This window comes from Talpa europaea (genome assembly GCF_964194135.1).
Source record: "Talpa europaea genome assembly, chromosome: 2".
Lineage (NCBI taxonomy): Eukaryota > Metazoa > Chordata > Mammalia > Eulipotyphla > Talpidae > Talpa > Talpa europaea.
Genome location: NC_140068.1, coordinates 78396296 through 78410776, shown reverse-complemented (window position 1 = coordinate 78410776; position 14481 = coordinate 78396296). Strand labels below are relative to the sequence as shown.

The 14481-nt window shown below is 36.3% G+C and overlaps 1 protein-coding gene across 4 annotated transcripts in view; it reads right to left on the bottom strand.

The window, feature by feature from the left end:
- Positions 1-14481, bottom strand: part of HMGCLL1 (3-hydroxy-3-methylglutaryl-CoA lyase like 1) — a gene marked incomplete at both ends in the record, with an annotated part of 155570 nt that overhangs the window by 116997 nt on the left and 24092 nt on the right. The gene's annotated exons all lie outside the window — the stretch shown is intronic.

Below are 14481 nucleotides of genomic sequence, written 5' to 3'. Positions count from 1 at the left end.
AAAAGGCCATACTCCACAATCCAACCATCAATCCTATGAAGGGTGAGATTTTACCCTACTTAACAGCTCATGAGTAAACAAGTCACATTTACTTTCAATTTCAGGCAACCTAACAGCTTCTCAACAGTTCAGTCAATGAACTTGTAATATTTTGGGTTCATTCAAAGCCCTAAATTGCACACCAAAATCATTATCATTGATGTATTTTAACCTTGGGAAACCCTTGGCTTAGTATCCATACCTGCATTGGTTTCCAGCAGGATAACTGGTCTTATTTACTCTGTCTGATAGACTTGACTTATACAAAATTCATTATTAAGACAGCATTTCTTCAGTCCTCTTCCAATTAAAACATAATGGCTAAGGGAGTTTTCCAAGGTGTCAAAGCTGACTATAGAATTTAACTAGAATTCTCTGGGTCTTTTCTTGTTCTCCATTGGCTTGCCTGTTAGCATTATAAACACAATCTGGGGCAGTAGGACCCCACACACTAGTCAGTGACTCATCTGTGGTTCCTCACAGGAGTTTGTGTATCCTCATGAAACCTCCCTAAGCGAGCTAAAGTTCCTGAACAGCAGCCAAGATGCATAGCATAAAACTCAGAGACCTTTTGCTGTCATCTCCAATTACATCTAAATTTGGTATGATAGACTGCAGGGTGGGCTAAGCTCTAATAAGGCCCAGTTATTCTTATTTCTCAAAAAGTATTATATACCTACCCCCTTTTCTAATAAGTGAAATCAAGCTTCTTATAATTCACCTGGTTTCTTCCCATACTGTTGTCTGATTTTTTTTTTTCCCCTCTGTATCACCACTAACTCAATGTGAAGAGGAACAAGAACCTTCAGCACACACAGATCTCATCCTAGGTTGTTAGACTGGTTGGACCTAAGGCTGACAACTAGATTGCCAAAGAAGTTCCCTTGCCCTCAGAGAGAAAGCACAATGTCCTTGGGCCTATTTTATGGGCACCACAATGTCCTTGGGCCTATTTCCTGGTAATCAAACTACAATCATCTCCCCAATTCCTCACCATTAACAGGCAGAAGGCTATTTATTGTTCATAGACAATAAAATCTCGTCAACACGTTTGTTACCAATTCCCATGTGCTTCCTTCAAATGCTTCTAATCCACCTGATAAATATCAATCAAAAAATGATGTCTCTCTCAGTAGCCCATGCTCACCAACATTACTGTCAAATCCGTGAAGGGTGAGATTTTACCCTCTATGTTCATAAGTAAGTTGTATCCAGCTATTAGCTGCCATAGTTTTATGGATGTTGGCAGAAGATATGTAACTCTTGAATCAGAGAAAAAAGGCTTTATTACTCACATTAATAGCAGTAGCCAGAACATCAATATTTTCTTGCACCAGTTCCCAGAGTATGACAGAACCTGTGCTAGGGGAACCTGAATATATCATAATGGGCGTTAAGAGGATTCCTATTCCAGAGGGAGACACTAATTCTTTTTCTGAGGGCTGTTTGCTATACACATACATTGAAAGATACTCCCAAAGGCAGGTAATCTGTGCTATTAGTAAGAAATGTAGAAATGCAAGAGGCCCATGAAGCATTATTTTTCAGTACTATTAGCACCTCAGAAAATACTGAAATATTATCCTGGATCAAAATTCATATTCATTGTCCAAGATTCAATTTGTCACCTTCTCAAGACTTTTCTAATCTCCCCATAAGTAATTTCATTTCTATGATTCCATCTCACCATACAGACTCCTACTTTAAAGTACATCTTTGATTTATATCTTTGCATCTATTTCTCCTTTTTGATTAGGAAGCCTCAGGTCATTAGAATGGACACAATTAAGCATTTGTTAAATGAATGAATAAATGAATTCACATCTAAAACTTAGAAGAGTAAAGTTGACCATTCATTCATCAAATTTTAGCCAACATGGAAATGAACTTAAACAAAAATCCCTGGCTGTAACAAGCTTACACAGTAGTGGCACACAGTTCTTATATGCTACTTTCTGGAGGAGGAAACACTAAATATATGGATGGATGACTTGTAAGTTCCAGCAATGGAGTTTTAAAAAGTAATTAACAGAAGTATAGCAACATAGTCCTTAAACAGGTTGATAATCCACATTTATTTTTATAGCATTAAAAGCCTTAGGTTACTGAGTTCAGCGTATCCTTTTTAATGGGGAGTAGTGTATGATACTAGTAAGAACAAAAGATGTATTATCCAGAATGAGGGTTTCAAAAAAAACTATGTTATATGGCTGAGTATAATGTAAAGTATAGGATTTCTAATGGTTCAATTTCACAGTACAACAACAACAAAAAAGCAACACTATCTTGCATTTATGTTGCTTTATTATTCTAAATCCCTTTTTCTATCTTCATTTCATCTGTGAGGCTACCCTGTGATGTAGGCATAACTGAAAGACAGATTGAATGACTTACTAAGGTTACCCAACTAATTTCCCTGGCTACTACTCACGTTTTCTTTAGGGTGAGATTAAATATATCACCAACTACTGAGCTTAGGTTGAAAAAATAATAACGAACCATTCTTTTATGCAGAGCATAAGTAGGCTTACTCATTCTTTTCAATTTTACATTAAATTAAGGCATATTTTGATAGAAATGCCTAAGAAATCTTTAAATTGTGCATGTGATATATATGTGTTTTATGCTCTATATAACACAAACATATAAAATTTCTCTACAGTCAAAATGGGTCACTTCTATATGTATAATCAACTGTCCAGACAGTGACACAGATAATTCCCTCTTAGTTGCTCCATAGATACATTTTTTTTCCCCTAGGAAAATGATACCATCTAGAGTAGAAATTTGTAGACAGGTTTGTATATGTTCCATTCACTTCATTTCTTGAGGAGTAATTTTATGTGTAAAGTCTTTATGGATATTGAAATATCCTTTTTCATATTCAATATTCCCACGGAGAACTGCCATAATGGCCAAATCAAATGTTCTCACTACATGGATGAGAAATCTGAATCAAGAAATTGTGTGATTTTCTTTTGAAATTAAATTGGACTTTTTATGGGGGCATTAGGTGTCTACTTTTCCAAATGAATCTAATTTTGTCATTCCTTCTGAATATGCACATGGTGCATTTTGTGGTAATGTTAAACTCTCCACATTCTACTATTTGTTATTTCATAGATATTAATTTCTCTTTTAACCAAACAGTAGAAACACATATGTATTATTGTTAATGGTGGAGATATCCACAGAAACCTTGGTCCTCTTGAGCAATATAAAGACCTTTCTCTTCATGGGACACTTTCTGGGATGAAGGGCTGAGTCAACAAAGCTGCTATTTGAAATCCGTCTTTCAGTACATTTATGTACAAGGTTGATTTAAAGGCAATCTCTGGCAGCTTAATAATTTATTTGTAACCAAGTAAAAATAAGTTTGTAATGTTCTATTAAGTCATTTCAACTCAGTAACAATATATATTAATTTGCTAAATCAAAAGGTATCCATGTATTTACCTTCCAGCAATTTTTGGATAATGGAAATGAAATGTGGAGTATGTGCAGTTCTTTGTTCCCAAATGCATTCTGTCAAATTTTAATAGAGATTAAAAACAAACTCTAAAAATGTGAACACTCCTCTCTATGTACCAACACTAATATTTGTTCTTGGCACTTGATGAAAATTAGTTCTAGGTGTCATACAACATGATTAAACATGGATTCCTTCTGGAATTATATAAATTTTATGGATACTTAGATAAATCAAAAGTAATTACAAAAAAGCAGAAAGATATTAAAGGGCACCTCCCATATATGACAGATTGAAATGTAGAATGATGGACAATATATGATCACCTCAATTTTATTAAAATTAAAAATTGAGGCTCTTAACATCTACACTATAAAAGTTCATGTCCAGATTAATTTTTTAAATTAAAATTTTTAAAAGTGGCTTGGACAAATAATGCATATATACTTAAAAGTCATATTACTTTAATTCAAAATCATAAATGTATTATTGACAATATACTAGGACTAAAAATAGAACATATTGAAATAGACTGTGAACCATTTATGAAATAATAGTAATAAAATATTAGAAATCAAACAAAAGTGAGATGAGATACAAAGAAATCATGAAAAGTAGTCTTTAGCCCATGAATTCCATATACCATCCAGTAAAAACATAATTTTAAAATAATTCAAAACAGATAAAGCATGAGTTCATATCTGTCTGTCTCTTTGTCTATCTATATATCCATCCACACTAGTAATGTTTCTATAAATGGTGGTTATTTACCTAAATCAAGAAATCAATTTATTCTTGCATTAATGGTAATTTAATGATAAAGTAAAACAAGCTTTATGAAAAACTGGTCAACATGATTTACAGTTCTTCATTCCTGTAATTATCATTATAATGGTAGCTTTAAAGGTTAAGCCAGTAATTAAAACATTAATTAGAAAATCAAAAGTATTACTTGAAATATTTTAAGTATGGAAAATTCCCTTTTCTTCCATGTCTTTGCTATTAAAATTCATTTGAAACTACTGAGATTAAAAAAAATATATTGTAAGTTGAGGCATCATGTTACCTGATTTTAAATTATATGATAAAGTAATTAAAATAATATGGTATTGGAATAAAAACAGACATATGGATTAATGGAACAGAATCAAAAGCCCAGAAATAAATCCATACATAAATCAATACCTAATTTATGGCAAAAGAGCCATGAAAGACCAAACAATGAAGAAGAGTCTCTAACAAATGGTGCTATGAAAACTGGACAGACAGATGTAAAAAAAATAAAGTTGCATCACTAACACCAGGCACAAAAATAAATTCAAAATGTATTAAAGACTTAGAAGACCCACAACAATAAAATACACAGAAGCAAGCATTAGTAAAAAAAATTATGGCCAGGGAAATAAAAGCAAAAATAATTAGGACTACCTCAAATTAAATAGCTTTTATACAGCAAAAGAAAATACTGGTATGTTGAAAAAAACACTTTACTTAATAAAAGAAGATATTCACACATCACAAAACCTAAATTTAAGGTATACAAATAACCAACTTAACATCATCAAAACAAGCAAACCAATTAAAAGTGGGCAGCAGATACAAATACAGACTTTCCCAAAGAAGCTACACAGAAATCCAATAGGTATATGAAATTATGTTTATCAGCAATTTTAATAAAGGAAATGAAGTCAAAACAATAATTGCATATCATTGCATACCTATGAGAATGGCATACATCGAAAAAAGACCAACAAGAAGTACTGGAGAAGATGCAGAGGAAGAAACTTAGTACCTTGTTGGTGGGAAAATAAATCAGTTCACCACTTTAGAAAGTGGTCTGGACTTAATTTTATTTTTATTTTTTTAAAGATTTATTTATTCATGAACACAAGCACTGGGGTGTAGTCCAGAGTTGCAGGGGGTGAGAGGATTCACCAGAGACAGAGTGGGGAGCAGAACAGGCAGATTGACTGAAATACACTGTTGAGGGGAATAGCGGGTGAGTCAGGAGAGGTCTTCTGCGCCATGGGTGCAGCTCCCTGGCCGGGGATTGAACTTGTGCTGCCATGGCCACAGACTACTTCATAGGTTGTGTCTTAACCCCTTGTGCCAACAGGGAATCCCTGGACTTAATTTTAAAAACTAAAAATGGAAACATCATATGATCCAGCAATACCACTGTTGGTATCTATCCAAAGAACACAAAGCCATCAACTCAAAAAATCACGTGCTCCTCAACATTTACTGCAGCATTATTTATATAGCTACAATTTAGAAGCAACCTAAGTTTCCAGTGATAGACTGGAGTAAGAAGATATGGTAAACACTGTTTACCATGTTACCATGTCACCATTTACAGCAAGATGGAAGGAATTGAAGCAGAGCATGAACAGCAAGGTAAATCAAAGATAAAACAAATATTGGATGATATCACATATCTGAGTAATATAAGGAAGCAATGAGGATGAAGTGAAAAAACAAAATTACTGTAAACTAGCAGACAGCTAATTTCTCAATGGCACTGAGAAAAAAAATTGTTCCAAAGTACTCTTGCTGATCTTATTAGTAAGGAATATTCTAGAACTTTTGTAATTTGTACACAGGTTGCTCCTTTATGTACTATATTAGAATTCTCCAGAGAATCAGAACCAATATCTGTCTATCTATCTATCTATCACCTATCAATCTCCTACCTATCACCTACCTATCACCTACCTATCTATCATCTATCTATGTAGACAGTCTGATTTTATGGAGTTAGTTTATGTGATTGTGGAGGTTGCTAAGTCCAACATGTGCAGGACAGACTTGCAGGTTGGGGATCCAGGGAAGACTTGTTGCAGTTTTTGTCTGCAGACAATTTTCTGGTAGAATTCTTTCTTCCTCAATTGATTGGAAGAGACCAACCCACATTAGAGAGGATAATCTGCTTTACTCAACTCTACTAATTAAAATGCTGATCTCATCTTAAAAATGCCTCCACAGAAGCATCTACAATAATGTTATCTTAACAGCTGGGTACCAGGGCCTAGCCAAGTTTATATAAATTTAACCATCACAACATCAAAGTAGCCATAGGAGCTTAGCAAATACGTTAGTATGTTAATAATTGTTTATTTCAATCTATAAGATTTCAATCTTGCAGAAGATGAAATTGGTCAGTTAGCTGGGGTTAGCTGTACCTTAATAAAAAATCCCTTGCCTACTTTACACACCTGCACCAATTTTCAGGTCAAAATCAAATGACTGCAGGAAAAGCTAGCTATTTGTTAGGAATGAACAGTTGAGTGTTTCAAGTAGTAAAATAAGGGGCTAATAGAAATACCAAAATAAGTTAGTAAAGTTAGGTGAAGCCTGCACCTTTGGAAATCTTTCGAGTATTACAGACCACAGTTGACATTGTGCTATACGGCTTCAGCACCCCTTTCAGGAGTGAGGCATTCTCAGAAGCTGGAATTTTGGCAGTTAATGGTATTTTTCTGAGCCCATTTTTAGAAAATCCCACCAGCTTAAGAAAACCACCTTAGTCAAAGTCATGTCCCCTCCCTATGATCATCCATTGAGTGGCTAATGCAAAAACATAAAGCCTAGTCCCTCTTCCTCAAAGTGGTACCACTCTGAACGGTTATACCAGCCCTACTCATGAGACCTTTGTGAGACTGAGGCCTTTTATGTGACTGTGTCATAGCTCCATTTCTTTCTCTGCCCAGTCCTGCTTCCCTCACTTCCCCACAGGTATTGATTCAAAGGCAATTTCCTGTTCACTAATCTTCATCTGAGAATGTTTCCTCAGAATCAAACCTAAGAAAATTGGCACCAGAAAGTGAGCTCAGAAAGCAGTCTCTAAATCAGAGACATCCTGCAGGGGAGGAGGAGGGAGAGGGATCAGAGGGAGGGAGGGAGGAGCACAGGGGACTGTGGTGATGGAGCACGGGTGCACTGGTAAAGGAAAATCTATGGGGACTATTCCTGAGGTGGGGTTGGGGGAGGAAGCATTGTTTAAAAATGAACAATGATGTAAAAAATATATTTAAAAAAATTAAAATGATTATTTCAGAGCAAGATTATTTGCTAGAAATTTTCAGTTAGTTTTCATCTTTGGATATAGGGATTAACAGTAACTGCTATAACCTGCAACAGTGCAATTCCTAAAATTCCCTCATCCATGATTTAGGTGATCTGTACCTCAGTGGTCATTTGGCAATGTCTGCAGACACTTTTGGTGTCACAGTTGAGGAAAACTACTGGCCTACGTGGGTAGAGATCAGGAATATTGCTATTTCTGATTGCTATGCCTTATAATGCACAAGATAGGCCTCAACAGCAAAGAATTATCCCACTCCAAATGTCAATAGTGTTGAGGTTCAAGCACCCTGATCTATAAGATTGAAATAAATGAAAGATGAAGTAGATCACCTAGCTGGGGTTAGTTAGGCCTTACAAAATTCCCTCGCCTACTTTACATACCTAAGCTCACTTTCAGGCCAAACCCAAGTGACTGAAGGAAAAGCTAGATTCCCACAGGATGATCCTATACTCTTATAGCTACTATATTCAGAAATTCATCTAGAGTCTCCCCACAGGTATATTTAACCTATATTTAACCTTTTTTTTTTTTTTTTGAGTAAATACACACTGGGCAAAGACAAATAAATTTTTAGACTCAGACACAAGGTCTAAGTTGATACTGATTCTTGGATGCCCAGTGTCATTTTTTACCCCTTTGTTGGCAGGCAACTAAGGGAACCACCTAATAACAGGAGTCCTGGGTTCCTTTTCTCTATGGTCATTTTCCAGTTCCAGAAAGTCTAATTAATAAACGTTTGGTAGTTGGCACAGCTTGCACCACATATTCATTCCTGGACCTGTAATATAGTGCAAGTTATCATAATAGGGAAGGACAAATGAAGGTATTCTGTTCACTCCTATTTTCATCTAACAAAGGAAAGAAAGAAAAGGATACAGAAAAAGAGTGCATCTTGGGAGAAACAGCAGAGATTACTGCTATCCTTAGTATCTAAAGCAAAGGATATAACTGTGATGGCCCCATCATAAACCCAGTTTATTTACATATAATTGACAATTTTTTAAGATATTTAAAGTAAAGGTTTACTATACACACGTGTTGACAAAGAATTTCATTCATAAAGTAACAAATCCCTATTTGTTTACCATGTTTTGGTTAGAACATTTGAGTTCTATTCCCTTAGTAAATTTCAGTTACCCAATACAGTATTATTAATCACAGTCACCATGTTATACATTATATATTAGATATTCAAACCTTATTTATCTTGTAATTAGAAGTTTGTACCATTTTATCAGCCTTTCCCTATTTTATCCACACCTCCAGTCACTGGAAACCACTTTTACATTCTCTGAGAAACCTACTTTAAGCACCAGTACAAACTCTACTAAAAACAGAAAGATGTAAAGATTTTTGAAGGCTCACAATGGATTATCACAAACTCATCCCCAACTGGTTCTGCCAGTTGTGGTATCTTTACAAGAATACATTAACAATGCCTCAGGTATTTGTATGTAATTGATGGGAAGGAGAGCATAAACAATCCCTACTTGCTTGGAACAGATAACATAGACAAGTATAGAATTCTCACAAGGCTAGAGTCATTCTCTTACCAGCTGTTATAATAAATTTCAAGGGATCTGAAATATCTTCACATTCAACAAAACATTACATTGATAGAACTGTAACTCTTCATTGATATAGTCTAACAATCTGGAAGGGTACTCAAAGCGTATTAAAAATTTACAGAATTCAGGGGACTTTTGGTTGATTGCTTTATTTTTAATTCAGGTATCCAAACAAAGAACAAAACAAAAATGATCATTGAATACTCAATACAGAATCCAAAGTATCAAAGAGATAAATACCATAGAAACTCTACTTCTATAGGACACTATATTGGCCTAACATGCCAAGCATGAAATTGACCACATTTCTATTTTAGACTCAGGGGGGACTTATACAGTGAGTCCAGGTGTGGTCTCCTAGACTTTCTCAGTGTACAGCTATTTACTCCAGTATCAACTCTTTACTCCAGTATCAACTATACCCAGTATCAACTCAGTGCACAGCTATTTACTCCAGTATCAACATCAACAAAGATGTTTTCAGGTAGATACTCCATCCAATTAGATATACTGTCTGTTCCAGGTATCTACTATAAATGATTAAACCCAGCATCCAAGACAAGTCTATCTGACACCCCTGCTATAGTATATGTGTTCTTCTTTCCATTTCCTACCTCATTTATTCCTCTATAAAATGGAGATCATGATAACTGCAAAGATTTGTGGCAAAGTCAAGACTAGTGTTGTATAAACAGTACCATTAGACATGATAATTTTTAAAAATGTGTATATATATGTATATATATATCTATATACACACATATATATTATATGTCCCATATATATTGTCCCTTTTTAAACAACATTTGCTTGTTCATTAATTCAGTCACCTAATTCTGAATGGAAACTGACACATTTAAGATCCCATGCTAGAATTCGGTCAAAGGAAACACATTTGAATATAGAGAGAAATTTTAAAGGAATTAGCCTAGTTAAAATATTCCAAAAATAATACTAGCTACTCTATCAGCTTTGTTACTGATATTATTACTGAAGAAAATACTTAAGTATTTGAAAATGATGATGTAGCAGGGCATCAGGTATGGTAATAAAATTTCTTCACACTCTCTGGCTCCACCACATACTGATGCACAAATTTGAGAAAATCATTTTATTACTCTTCCTCACTCTCCTCTGTTTAAAATGGGAAATTGACTTTCCTCTCAGTCAACTGGCATTTGGTCCAAAAGTTTGTTGTGAAACTTAAATGAAAATGTGAACATAAAGCATTAATAAGCACAGTGCTTGGTGATGTTAACATTGTTTATCATTGTTTATCATTCACCTTTCTTAAGTCTAGTTTGAAGACAGGAGGATATTTTTTCTAATACTTTAAAAGAAAGATAACTTAAAATTATTGTTTGAAATTTTCAAAGAAAGGAACCATTGTTGATAGCAGAATGGATTACCTTATACTGTTCCTGCCACAACCACAATAATACATGGAAATTATTCAAGCTCTTTCAGCAAGGAGCTCAAAGCACTTTAGACATTATCCTATTCTGGAGTCTGTCAACAATTTTATCCACCTCCAGGGCTGACACCATCAACTCCACCCATCCTGTTCCACTTGGCAATGTCAACCTTGAGAGGCAACAGAGGGGCACTCACTTCATCATGAGGGTAAATAAGAGCACATATTAAAAACCTGGTTAAATGCTGTAAATGAACACAGAAATCATAACTATTTACTTGTTAGAAATGGTTTTATGGAAAAATAATAATTTAAAAGGCAATTAAATATATTAATAATTTGGTTAGTATTGGCACTGCATCCTCACACTTAGCAAGAGTATTCAAAATATCTCTATATCCTCATTACAAGCTAGATTTTAATTTCTTCCCAGAGATTTTGCTTTCAACTTTGAAGAGTAGTCTGAGTTTGGAAGATATAAACATTTTTGTAAAATGTAGACCTTCCTGTGGAATACCAAACTGGCAGATGAATGACTAAACATTCAAACCACAGCATAAGGTTTGAGTTGACCTACATCCTTAAGCAAAAGAGACATCACCAAGCCTTAAAATAACCCAGTTAAGCATTTTGTCAATGTTTGAGGTTTGATTTTTCTAATTACCCCTATAGGTAATGGAATGGAAAAGATTTTCAAGCTCCAAAACCTATCATACTTTTCAGAAACGACATCACTTGGCACATGCAAATGAGCAATGAAATTCAAAAGAGCAATGAAATAAAACAGTTGAAGCAGTGTAGAGGGCCTTAGGCGATCTTGAGTTAACACCTTTAATGCAACATGGCCTCTTGAGGCCAGAGCCCAGGGCAGGGGCCCTGCTTGGCCAAGCCTAGGAGTGCTTGAAAAGTAAGAGTTTATGCTTCTACAACTTTCCCATTTACATAAATGGCATGCTCTGCTTTTAAACTGTTGTTTACTTTTTATGCCCCCCCAAAAAAAAGTTCCCATGTGGAAACAGCCCCCTCCACCCACAATTTTCTAGTATTTGAAGGTAAGGCCTTGGTGAGGTGACTGAGTCATCGGAGGGGAGCCCTCACACATGGGATTAGCACCTATTAAAAAGAATCCTGAAAGCTCCCTCTACACCACACCAATGAACACAGTGAAACGATAGCTGTGTATGAACTTGACAGTGGGCTCTCAGCAGAAACCATATCATCCAGCACCTTAATCTTGGACTTCACAGCCTCCACAACAGTGAGTGATAAAGGTGTTGTTTATAAGTCACCCAATCTATAAAAATTTCTTCCCGCAACCCGCAAAGTCTAAGATAACTGCTAAATCCAACACACTGACTCATTGTTGAGTCCACTTTTCTTCAGATCAATCACTGAATAATCTCACGAGGATTACTCTACGAGCACTGAGAGTGGTTTCTACCCTTGTCATCCCCCTCCAATGCAGAACCCTTACTAATACGTCTGAAACATAAATCCGATCACATCCCTCCTCTGGTTTAATGCACTCATGATTTTCTGCTTCTCTTAGAAAATCTTCAAATTCTTCACAACTTTGGATTCCTTTTGTGGTATTTCACCTTCTTGGTCTGAGCTCCTCTTCCACTGCTCCTTGGCCCTGCCCCAGCCACACTCAATTCCTTGCTGTCCCTTGAACACCTGGACATTTATACTTCCCCTGCTGGACAGTCTTTGCCCCCTAAATCTCTGTGGCTTGCCTCCTCACTTCCTAAGGTGTCTGATTACAGAATGTGAGAAAAAAGCTTATATGATACGAGGAACAACAAAACATCGCCACTTTCTAGCACCTTTTGTACACTCATTACTACCTAGCAACTTAGGTTGTTGTCTGTTGTCTGTATCTTCCCCATGGACTGACAGCCTCTTCAGAGTATGGACATCTTTAGATTCACTACTGTACCCAGACCTTAGAACAGGCATAGCACACAAAACTTGCTCAGTAAACACTTATGTATAAAAACATGGATGAGGGCCTCCCCGGCGGCGCAGCAGTTGAGCGCGGGGTTGCGAAGCTGCCCGCAGACTCTGCAACACTGGTTCGATTCCCGGCTGCTCCCCGGCCACCAGAGGAGGGTCCCACATGGCGCGCAGACCTCTCCTGCCACCCGCTGCTCCCCTCAGCAGTGTACCTTGGTCCTTCTGCCTGCTCTGCTCCCCGCTCTGGCTCTGGTGAATTCTCTCACCCTCCTACGCTTCTGACTGTACCCAGTGCTTGTATAAATAAATAAATTATAAAAAAATAATAAAAATAAAAACATGGATGATTCATCCAATCTGAGTTCACAGTAGCCAGTCACATAATGGAAGATATACATACTCATGACTTTCAAAAAACTAATCACAATTCACTATGTATAGTGTTCCACAAAATTCTGAGGGAGACAATTAGCATCCAAATTTGCACACTAATTGTCCAACAACACTGGGAACAGGAGCACATGTGATGAGCAAGCTTCAGCAAAAGGAAGGAAGGCCAATACTACAACCACTGCTCTTCTAAAGAATAGATGCCCTGGGGTCTAAAGGAACGCACATGTTTCTGTTGTACAGATTCTCCTGGGCAGGAAGGAGCATAATTCAATGCTGCCACTGGTATTATTGGCTATGGCATATCAAGAGTTTTGAGTCTAAGAGCTCAAATACCCACTAGTATGTCTAATCTCCACAGGGTTCCCTAAATTGGATGGCATTCTGTGACTATTAATAAACTGAGCTTTCTGTAAAGCATTTATTTGATGAGCCCTGGCATACAGCAGTGAAAAGAATAGACAAAAAAGCCTCACCTTGGACAATAGCAAAACTACTAACAATAAAATAAAGTATGTACCAAAAAGTATTATGAAGTAAAAGCAAATCAAGGAACAAAGAGTAAAAGGAATTCAGGGGGACAGGAGATAAATTGCAATTTTATATAAGAAAGTTGTGCTTTGAGAAAGTAACATAAGGAGATGATTAGTATGGACTGAGACAAAGTTTACAGATATCTTAACCTTCTAGCAGTCAATGAAATGTTCTCTGAGTCGACTGGGGAAAATTCACCCAGGTGTTAACTAGGAGAAGTCAGGGCAGTATTAAATGGAGAAGAGTGAGCAAAGGATAAAATTTTTAAAACATTTGAAGTGTTCGTTATGGAGAGAGTCCAGGTAAAGACTTTTCCCCCAAAGAAATGCAAATCAAAACCACAATAAAATACTATCTTACACCAGTGAGAATGGCACATACTTTAAAAAAACTAGCAACAAATGTTGGCGAGGATGTAAAGAAAAAGAAACTCTCCTACACTGCTGGTGGGATTGTAAACTGGTTCAACCACTATGGGAGCTGTGTGGAGGTTCCTCAAATGGCTAAAAATGGAGCTTCAATGTGATCCAGCAATTCCACTCCTAGGAATCTACCCAAAGGACACAAAAACATTAATTCAAAAGGACACCTGCCCCCTATGTTTACTGAAGCACTATTTACAATAGGTAAGATATGGAAACAACCCAAATGTCCAAAAATAGATGACTGGATCAAGAAGAGGTGGTACATATATGCAATGGAATATTACTCAGCAATCAAAAAAGATAAACTCATGCATGCCCTTTGCAGCAACATGGATGGAACTCGAAGGGATCATGCTCAGTGAAATAAACAAGAAAGAAAAAGAAAAATATAGGATGGTTTCACTTACAGGAGGAATGTAGATGATCCAAATAAGGGATCAGGAAAAAAGGTAATTATAATAAAGCAAAAATCAAAATCAACAGGCAACTATAAACTAGAGACATTCTGCAGGGGGGAGAAGGGAGTAGGATCAAAACAGGGGTGAGAAGAGCACAAGGGACTATGGTGATGGAACATGGATGAATAGGTTGTGGGAATT